Source organism: Festucalex cinctus, chromosome 1 (genome assembly GCF_051991245.1).
Source record: "Festucalex cinctus isolate MCC-2025b chromosome 1, RoL_Fcin_1.0, whole genome shotgun sequence".
Classification (NCBI taxonomy): Eukaryota; Metazoa; Chordata; class Actinopteri; order Syngnathiformes; family Syngnathidae; genus Festucalex; species Festucalex cinctus.
In genome coordinates, this window is record NC_135411.1 from 59755959 (window position 1) to 59767484 (window position 11526).

Sequence of the window (11526 nt, forward strand, 5' to 3'; positions counted from 1 at the left end):
TGTTTTTAACCCTGTCATTGTACAAATAATTTTCACTCCATTTACAGCACTTTGTATGCAACAATGGTTGTTTTAAAGTGCTCTATAAATAAAGTTGAGTTAAATTGAGTAGAGGAGTCATGTTATTTTTTAAATCTTCCCTCTGGGCAGCACAAGTATGGGGCCCGAACAGTTAAAGGTGGTGTGTGGTCTCCAAATGCCCACTTCTACTGCCCAACTAGCGCACCGCAATTAAAGGGAATGAGTGGAGCCGCTTTGATTGGCCGTGATTGAAGTTGACTGCAACCACTCCCACAGCAGCGCAGTCCTCTCTCCAGCCTGCGCTTGTCTGTGAAATTACCAACACCCGCCTTTGCACAGAATTACGCCGCAGGAGATTTACACCATCGCTCTCAAACTCGGGTCCTCGATGGCTGCAGTCCTGCATGTTTTAGAGGTTTCCCTCCTCTGACACACCTGAATCAGGATCGTTGTCAGGTTTCTGCAGAGTTTGCTGATGAGCTGATCTTTTGAATCAGGTGTGTTGGAGAAGGGATATTTCAAAAACATGCATGACTGCAGCACTCGACGACCCGAGTTTGTGACCTACAGTATCATTTACACCTTTCACAAAGAAGTGCCAAAAACAAATACAGTGACATAATGCAGCGAGCCATGTCAATGATGCACCACACATGTATCATGAAGGAAGACTGACGAGAAGGTTGATGGATGTCGTGAGGATGTAGGATGCACAATAAACTTGTATACGTATCCATCATTATCTAGGTAAACAGGGTATACAGTACTTTTTGCGTTTTGGAGGTGTACTGAGACTGTATATGCCTTGGCTGAATAAAGACTGGGAAACACAATCAGAAATTGCTTTTTGGGGATTATGCACTGTTGGATTCAGTTTCATATGCTATAATGACCTTTTTTTTAAGAATCTATAACTACATATCTAAGCAATTTCAAAGCTCCTGATTCATAGATCCCGGATTTCTGTGTCATTTATCAAGTGACTTTTCCTGATAATTGGAAGTTGGCTTTCAAATCTTTTACTTGGCTTTTTTTTTTTTTTTTTTTTTTTTTTTTTTTTTAATTAACCGTAAAATGTTGATGTACACCATTGTGTCATTGTAATGTTGGAAGCCTATCTGGCTTATTGTCCACATGAACATGCACGCTGAACCATCAGCTGATTACACTAATGAATGTTACTCAGACCCTGTTCTTCGTCATTATCATCATCATCATCCATCATCACTTCAAATACCCATTAGTTCCAATGCTTTCACTGAAGACGAAAATTCTGTCACTGGCTCTCTCTCTCTCTCTCTCTCTCTTAGGTACAACAAATATATATATTTCTTCTTTCTTCTTCAGATGATTCAGGTATCTTTGTAGATTAATTCCAGCAGAAGTGAGGGGGGAAAAGAAGGAGACATAAAAAAAAAAAGTGTGACCATTAGAGAGAAAAGAAAAGGGACTGAATTACAAAATCACAGTACAACAGGCCAGTAGACAATGGAGCATGAAAGCTGAGCATGATTCATCCACTCGGCAAGAGCGCATACACACTAGATACATGCGTGTGTGCGCGCGTGCGTGCATGTGTGTGAGTGAGTACGAGTATTGGGTAGGGATGTAACAATACCGGCAATATCATGATATTGCGATGTGAAAACTGCCACGATATAGCGTCGTCATCATATCACGATATTAAAAGCAGCACATCTGTTTAAAAAGTCGGGTTGATTTGCATTTGTGTAGTTCTAGCACCCTCTGGTGACTAGTTTTTCAGTGCAGTTTAAATTTCACAAGGCATGTTTTGGCCCTTCTATGTTTAAAATCCACACTAATGGTCAATGTAATATGCTTGTGAAACGAGTCAATATGTGGAGGAACTCAATTTATTTATTTTTTAGTATGAGCTCTTTTTTTTTTTCTTTTTTTTTACAATATTTGACTTTTTTGTGCCGCCAACCTCCCCACAATATTGTGATAATTATTGTATCGTGAGCTTCATAGCGTGATAATATCTTATCGTGATGTTTGGATATTGTTACATCCCTAGTATTGGAGTAACAAGTGTCATTGAGATGAAATGCAATCACTTCTTGGTTTACACTCTTAAAAGAGAATTGTTGAACCAATTTAAGACGAAACAGGGAATTGTTGACCAACTTAATAAAACTCCTTCAAGTGCTAACACACAATTGAATTAAGTTAATCAAAAGTTATATGTTAATTTTAATGAACTCATAATTAATTCAACTTAATATATTACTTCGAATTACCGTATTTTCCGCACTATAAGGCGCACCGCATTATAAGACGCATCGAGTAGAAGCTACTGCAGTGGCTGGGGTTGCATTAAGCGTACAATAGATCAGGGGTGGCGAGATCCGGTCCTCTAGGGCTGCAGTCCTGCATGTTTTGGATATTTCCCTTCTTCAACACAGCTGATTCAAATCAGCTCATCAGCAAGCTCTGCAGAAGCCTGATAACGAGCCTGTTAATTGGAATCAGCTGCACTTCGAGTAGGGAAATCTACAAAACCTGCAGGACACCGGCCCTCGAGGACCGCAGTTTGCCACCCCTGCAATACATGGAGCTTTGCTAAAGGGAATCTGAACAAAACAGATGAGTCAGTCAATATTTATGACCGGTAATTGAATACAAACGGGCATTCTGATAACTTTGTTCACTCCCAAAACAAGTTACCGGTAGTGCAGTCACAATATGGTTCCGTATTAATCTAAATATAACTCAACATTGTTCAAACGTTACTATCCATATCTACAATATTTCCCAGCCTTGTTCAGGTGTGGTACTACCGTTCTAACTGCTGTTACTTCGGTGACGCCCCCTGACTATGGTAACCGTTCGTAACCAATATTGAGCCACATAAGGCGCACCTGATTATAAGGCGCACTGTCGGTTTTTGAGAAAATTAAAGGCTTTTAGGTGCGTCTTATAGTGCAGAAAATGCGGTAACATAATTCAACCTTGTGTTGAATTAAGTTAATTAAAATCAATATAGAACTATGGATTAATTTCATTCAATCATGTGATATAAATTAAGTTTAATTCATTTTGAGTTCATTAAACTTCATATATTCACTTTGAATTAACTTAATTCAATTGTTGGCTATCCAGGCCAACAATGAACTGTGAACAATGAGTTAATGAACTCATATTTAATTAAAGTTAATATATCACTTTGGATTAACTTCATTCAATTGTGTGTTGCCATTTGAAGCAAATTTATTAAGTTGGTCAACAATTCTGTTTAACTCATTCACTGCCAGTCATTTTAGAAAATTTTGAAATTTTCAATACTCACGTGATATTACATTCAATAATTATATATAAAACAAATCTACCAAATAACAGAATAGACTCCCTACTTTTTGCCCCGTCCCGTTCTTTTATAATTGACAGTAGAAAAATGTAGGTTTGCCAAAATACAGCCATTTCTCCCATGGACTCTGAAACTCTGTTTATTTCCTATAAAATGGGGCAATGATGTCATCTACCGGTGGTTGGGCATCAGTAAAGTTGTTTCCAAGTTTGATATTTACAGTGGAACATAATCAGATTCGCCCCCATTTAGCACCGCTCTAAAAAATACAATTGACAAGTATACTTGTCAAAGGCAGTGAATTTAATCTTAAATTGGTTCAACAATTCTCTTTTTAGACTGTACATGTTAGCTATAGTATATAATGTGTGTCCATGCTTCATTCAGTATCCTTTGATTGTTTTTTTGTTCCCCCCCTCTGGGCAGAGAGCCTGGATAGCCCACTTTCTTTGTAGCCTGGAAAGTCTGTTTTGCCATACACGCTGTATGTTTGGCAGGCAATAACGGTTGGCCAGGCAGTAGAACCAAGCTGGCTATACCATACACAGAAGCAGAAAATCACTTTTAGCCATTTAGGCACCGTATCAACAGACAACATGTGCCGCAATAAGCCAGTTTCAAATTCAGCCTGTATGTCTTTATGTCGTTCTTCTATCTCAGTCATTACATTTGAGTAACCATGTCTCAGTGCATGTGAAAGGTTGACTTCAACAATTACAGCAACCCATATTTCCAGCAACCCCTCATGGTGTCTTGCCATCGCCGATGAATTGGATATTTTTGAGATAACGATTTCAAAGGCTTCAGCCTTTCACTCTGCTACAGCGATGAATTGAATTGTATTCGGGGGTGGTGCCCCCAGACATGAAAAATGACATTTAGAAAAATCAACAGCAGCATCTCTTCGCAGAATATAATTTACCTTAGCCTGGATTTGAATTTGGCAAGTCAGTGGTCGAGAAGCACCACGGCAAAGCGAGCTTCGGTCAAAGTTCAAGTACAAGTGCATTTTCTTACTCTGCCAGACATTTCTAATCAAACTTTCTAAAATAAATAAATAAATACAAATACACCAACCACAAAACGTTAGGGCTATTTGGCTGTCAGGTGAATTTCCAAGAGGAACTTAAAATTCACGATAAACTTTATAAACTTGTAAACTCAGATGAACTTAATTTGGCCTTCTATAAACTTTATATACAATACAATCCAGCATTTCAGTACTTTTTGCACTTACTGTTCTCTACAAGGAGCTGAAGGTCAAAATTCACAACAGGTGTTGTTTTTGTGTCCAGGGACGCCCACTTCTATGCCTTTCTGTGATTCTTGTAGTTTTTGTGCTTCTCTGTTACACCCTGAAATGACACTCTGTGACACTCAAAACGTAGACGTCACTCCGTCTGAAAATATTCTGTTGAAAGCCATGCAATGGCGAGGTACTGTTGTTCAGTTGTTCAAGTGCCATCTTGGTCTCAAGATGTCGAAATCCAAAGAGAATGATGACGAGGACTGTTTAAACGCCGATGCTTTTTGAACCAGGAAATGTATTGGTTGATTTAAGGCTCAAAATGGCTGTTGTGACTTTTGCTGGTCACTTTCTTGTTAGAGAACAGAAAGTTGTGCAAAAAGTATTGAAATATTGAAAAGTTGTACGTGTGCAATTAAAAGTTTAGTGGAGGCCAAGTTCACCTACAAACAAAAGATTATTGTAAAGTGCATTTTTAAATTTTCCCTAAATCCAATGTCATGTAAATTTTATGTTTGTTGTTCACTGTCAAAGAAAGCACTCAACTGATTTGTGACACAAGGGAACATGCTTTTTTTTATTTATTTTTTTATTTTGCCATACTATAATATAGTGTAATTGCACAGCAACTACAGTAGGTCAATCCCGCTCTGCAAGATGAATTCTTGTGATATTTGTGAGTTCACAAACTCTCAAGAATACATCTTGTACCGAGCCCGTTGAGTTTCACTGATCCGAACCACCAATCACAAAGCAACATTGTGTGTCGTTGGCAGTGGCGTTAATTAAAAAATGATAATAATAATAATAATACAGACAAATTGATGCACTTCAAATCTTTACGTAAAAAGGTTGTCAAAGAGAGGCATAACCGAAAATAATTGAGTACTGCTTTAATTAAAAGCATGTCGAACTAAATCTCAAGAATGAAGAAACGATAGCGACAAAAACATGGCTAGATACTAAAGTCAAGCTAATAAATGCAATTAGCACTAAATTAACACGTGTGTGTTGGAGTATGATTAGATTCTTTGATAATTTTGAGTGTTTAATTTTGTACAATAACAAACTTTGGCACAACTCTCATGCTAAAACAACACAAGAGGCATCCAGCTGCTCCAACAATATAATGGAAGACTTCAGGGGTCAGCAACTTTTCCTGTCAAAAGAAACATTTTAGGCCAAATAAATAAGAACAATGAGCCGCAAAACATTTTTCAGATTGTGATTAAGGAAACAGTGTGTTTGTGTTAGTCTATTGTATGGCCCTAATTAGAGCTTTGCTACAACATAAAAACATTGGCAGCAGCAATATGTACTTGTACTTTCTCATCCTTTTTTTATACTAGTTTTTTTCATACATTTTTAGACTTTTCTGACTTTCTGTCAAATTTCTGACTTTTTTTTTTTTTTTTGCAATTTTACGGACATATTGTCATTTTCTGCCGCTCTTCTTCCTTTTTTTGTACAGTTTGTGGCTACTTTTTTGACAATATTTTTCTGCCTTTTTTGCTATCAATTTTCTGGCACTTGGCATTTTTGTGTACATTTTATGGTAATTTTCGAATTTACGTCTTCCTTTTTTGACATTTAGGTCATTTTAAAAACTTTTCGGCCTTTTCGGCTCTCTTTTTCTACAAATTTAGACTTTGACATTTTTGAATACGATATTTCATTTTTTTTTTTTTTTAATCTAAATCATTAATTAATTTAAAGATTATTTTATCTAAAACATAAAAATAAATGTTTAGAATAATAATAATAACAATAATAATAATAATTTGGCGGCACGGTGTATGAGTGGTTAGCACGTCGCCTCCCAGTTCTGAGGACTCCGGTTCGAGTCCAGGCTTCGGCCATTCCTGGGTGGAGTTTGCATGTTCTCCCCGTGCCCGCGTGGGTCTTCTCCGGGTACTCCGGTCTCCTCCCACATTCCAAAGACATGCTTGGCAGGTTAATTGGACGTTCCGAATTGTCCCTGGTGTGCTTGTGAGTGTGGATGGTTGTTTGTCTCTGTGTGCCCTGCGATTGATTGGTGACCAGTTCAGGGTGTACCCCGCCTACTGCCCAGAGTCAGCTGAGATAGGCGCCAGCACCCCCTGCGACCCTTGTGAGGAATAAGCGGTCAAGAAAATGGATGGATGGATAATAATATTTTCTCTTTTTTTTTTTTTTTTTTTTTTTTTGTGAGAGATCTACAGGGAGCCACAGAGTCATTGGTTGCAGACCCCTGGACTACTGAAAAGGTTGGTCAACAATTTCATTTCAAGAAAAAAAAGAGAGACTTTAATTCCTCACTATTTTGCCAGCATGACTTGCCTTAGAAAACCAAAGTGGGAATGAATTGTTTTGTGGTCTGCTAATGAGTGTTAGAGTAACAAAACTGTTATTAAGATGGCAGTAAGTGTGGTAATTATATTTTGGTTTCTTTTTCCCTGTCAAAATGTCGCAGCGGGCTGCAATCTCAATTGCTCCTATTTCTGTCAACCTGTCTACGAATTACTGCTAAGATGCTCTTTGTCCCCCTGAGGATCAACAAGTCTCAACAACACACTCAAGAACGATTTTCCGCTGTCCTTTCCAACCATTTCTTGCACATCTGCAAGCACATATGTGTTGTGACTTATGTGTGCAGGCTGACAACATGCATGCTTTGCTGGTAGGGGGTGGCCAGGTGTCCTGCCTAAATTAGGACACTCCTAATTTTTAGTGAAGTGTCCTGCGTGCTGCACATCCTTAAGTAAGACGCTGGTTTGTCCTCCTTTTTAAATAAAATGAGCCGCGGTTGAGTCTATGTGACCCAACATCAGCCCCACAACTGTCACAACTGGTCTGTGATTGGCCAAGAGTGGTTTCAGTTTAAAAAAGCTCATATATTATTGGTTCAATAAGTGCTCCACGTCATTTCCTCGCCGTCTTCTTTAACAGCAGCGCTAACAAGCAAAAAAAAAAAAAAAGGCAGCGCTATAGCAGAATTAACAAAACGCTGGACAACTTTTAATATTGAATGCACGAAAGAGCACAATTTCCTGGCCAAAAGCAGTCGAGACTCGTTTCACAGTTTCTTTGCCGGTGTGATGCGGACGTGGTCAGGGCAAAGCAGCCATAGAAAGTCACGCACGGACGGAGAAGCATAAAAGCAAGAGGTGAGCAGCAGGTGCGTCATCCTTGAAGACGTTTTTCCTTGTTATTTACTTTTCAAAATAAATTATGTTTTGTGGTGCGTTGCACTGTTACGAAGTATGTCACTGCTTAGTGCAGGGGTGTCAGACATAAGGCCCGCGGGCCAGATCAGGCCCGCAAAGGGGTTTAATCCGGCCCGCGAGATGATTTTGTAAAGTTAAAAAAAATAAATGAGTTGGAATGTCGGACTAATTAATCAGTCAGCCACAATTAAAATATATAAAATTTGTAATTTCACGAGTAGTCCTCAGATGAGCAATGCAACTTGTACGGGGGAATCATCCTGGATGTCATTATTTTACACACAACTTAAAGTTACGGTTTGTTTTTATTATTATTATTATTATTATTATTATTATTGTTATAATTATTATTATTATTAATTATACACCAACAAACGTGTTAAATATTACACAAATTTAATCACTGGTAACACAAATAGATATGACAAGGATTAGCGTCCTTATAACGCCATTAACTGCCCCATGCAATGCATTCTGGGAACAATATAGCACAAAACAAACACAAATAGTAAAAATCTGCATATAATTGACGGCAATCATTTCTAAGTTATATACCATTATTTTCCTGATGCGGCCCACTTGGTAATATATTTTCCTCAATGCGGCCCCTGAGCTAACATGAGTTTGACACCCCTGGCTTAGTGGTTTAAAACGTGATAAGGCAAGGCAAGTTTATTCGTATAGCACATTTCATACACAAGGCAACTCAATGCGCTTTACACAAGGAAAGACAACACATAAGCATCAACAAACAGTCGTTAATATTCAGAGGAAGAAAAATAAATGAAAATAGGTTACAAAATTTACAAAAAAAGAACATACATTAGCAATGTTAAAACATTATACAGCAAACTTTAAAAACATTGAGCTTAAGGAAGTTTAAAATAATAAAACTAAAAATTAAGAGTATAGGGTGTGAATTGCCAAGTATCTGGTGATTTGATCTGTATCACTACTCATAGGTCGCGATTCAATTTGATACCGATTAATCCCGATACAAATCTGTAAATTGATTGTTGCGATTTTGTTTTTTTAACTCAAATTAAAAAATACTAATCAGTAAACTTGGACACTGGAAGATTTTTATCATAATGTATTTAACTGAAACTTCAACACTGTATTTAACAAACAGGTTGCAATCTGTTTCATGTTTGTAGAGCATTAAAATAAAATATTAAGGTTTAATGTTACATTAATATAACATTCTTCCATGCTTAAAGTGTGAACCTTTACCCGAAGTAAGACTTTTTGTTGAACATTTCAATCAAAATTTGATGTTTAAACATAGGCTTGGCCACATATTGAATCAAGAATTGTGTGCTGTAATATCACGATATCTTGCTGAATCGATTTTTCTTAACACCCATAATTAAGAGGGGGGAAAACATGATTAATTAAAGCTGTTTAAAAGTCCTTAAAATCAAAGGTATGAGAAAAAAGCAAAGTTTTCAACCTGGATTTAAAAGCATTTACATTCGAGGCTGACTTCACTTCTGTTGGCAGCCTATTCCATCTGTGTGCAGCATAACAGCTAAATGCTAAATTCACCATGTTTACTTTGAACTCTGGGTTCCATTATTTGGCCCAAGTCTGTACTGTAAACTGAATACATTGTCAAAAAGAAGTTTGAGTTTTTACTGATATATATATTTTACAATTTAGTTACACAAACATGATCTATAAACCAGGCAAAACTTTATTGTTGGTGAAAATACACCGCCAGTGTGATGTATTGTTTTTTTTTTTTTGGTTTGTTTGTTTTTTTAAATATGTCCTCCTTTTTGACCTTATGGAAATGGCCACCCTATTTGCAGGACAGTGTCATGTAGTGGGGAGGAGGAGATGCTTCCCGCTGACGCTCTAAAGCTTTGATCAGTATTATTGTCCAGTCATATAAGACCCACAGGGAAAAGAGAGGCAGACAAATGCCCTGAACATACTGCAAACTGGTGGTGGGAAAGTAAGCTTAGGATGTGTCTTATCGACAAGCAGGTGGGCAGAAAGTGTCCTTACTGCCATAGGAAACATGCAGCCTGCCAGGCAGACATGATGAGGAGAGACAAGCAGAGTGACAGATAGCATGAGGGCAGCAGACGGCTGCGCGCCTGCTTGATGGTGTTCCACATCTACGGCTTCTAATGCGAAAAGCAGCCCGTAAGACGTCGCCGCAGCACATGGAGACAGACGGATGCCCTTCTCTAAGTTGGAAAGATGCCACACCTCTGCGCACACACATTATCCGCCTCCCCTACACCTGTCTGCCCCTTGCTGTCAGGCCGCCAGACAGGAGGTGATGTTTGCTCCCTCGGGCACTGCCGTCTTCTCTTTTTCTCTGGTCCTCATTCATACCGCCTTTCCAATCTTTTCCTTTCTATTATGTGTGGCATTTACCTTTTAAAGTGCCGCTGTCCTCACAATAATGCCACAAGGAGTGACAGCACGGCGCAGACTAGTCTATTGGCGTCTGCTCATGGCCAAATTCCAGATATGACAAGGGCTCTTTGCCAGAAGAGAAGCAAGAGCAATTGTCTGAATGCAAATAACGATATATGGATGCGTTACTTGCCTTCATTTCTGCATCCTTGTGTTTGTCACTGGGTCTACTGGCAGGGAATTTTTTTGGAAACATGTCAACATCTGAAAAATGGTTGATGTGTGAAAGTAATGAAGATCTGAATTGGACAAGCGAGGAAGATGAGAAAAGCGTAGAGAAGGAAATGCAGCTCTGCAGTGCTATATCTGGAGGTTGTTGTTCACGAAAATATTCAGAGAAGCATCACAGTGGGTCTGTTTGCTGTCCAGCTGGTCACACTTGTTCATAATAGCACTGTCGATTCCATCTGGCAATGTTAGTTTACATGAAGCCAAATGTACCGAAAATGGAAATATTTTTGAAGACGAGTGTTGTTTAAGATATTATGATTATTTTTTTGTGAATTTGTAATTTGAAATGTGACTTTTTTTCCCACACCACCTGGCTTAAACAATATTTTACTTTTCTTAGCTTCTGTTTCACTTATTAAAATTGTGTTTACTGTTCATGATTTTTGGGGGGAGCTTTATGAATGTTAAGTGTTCCCAATTTTAAAGTACATACAAACACTGGCGTCAGTATTCACTATTCAGATCTGCTTTGCTCATGCATACAACATACTTTTAACCTTGTAAGGCCACTCATCATTAGCATGTTAATTTATTTACAGTTTCTGATTCTGACACTGTCTAGCATTATTGTGTAGAATTTTCTTTCCAGACACTTATTAAATTGCCTGTTGTTTTACCGTTCAAAGTTGTGTACTCTCTGCTTTGACACAGTTCCAGTCAGACTTCGGTACTCGATCACCCAAGCACTTAATTCTGGTGTGTCACGATGTCAATCTTAGGTTAGCTTAGTAATTAGCATGGTTTCTCTGTCTTTCCTTGTCATCCCTTTGTGAGAACATTTGGTCAATGTGTTTCCTATTTGACACCATGGAAGTGATGTTTGCTGATATAGGAGCAACTCCGCAACGTGTTTAGCTGCACTAGCTAGCCAGGCGAAGCTTGCTAATAGCTAGTTGGCGAAGCATAAGCAGCAACGAACTTGCCCCGACCTCCTAATTCCCATCCATAGGTGATGTAAATGTGTTGCGCCACATTAACACGCATGCATCTAGCCCTGCAGTGAAGCTTTTTGGGATAATCTCTGTGGAAAAATCTGTGATTCTCAGTTTTGCTTTTCAATG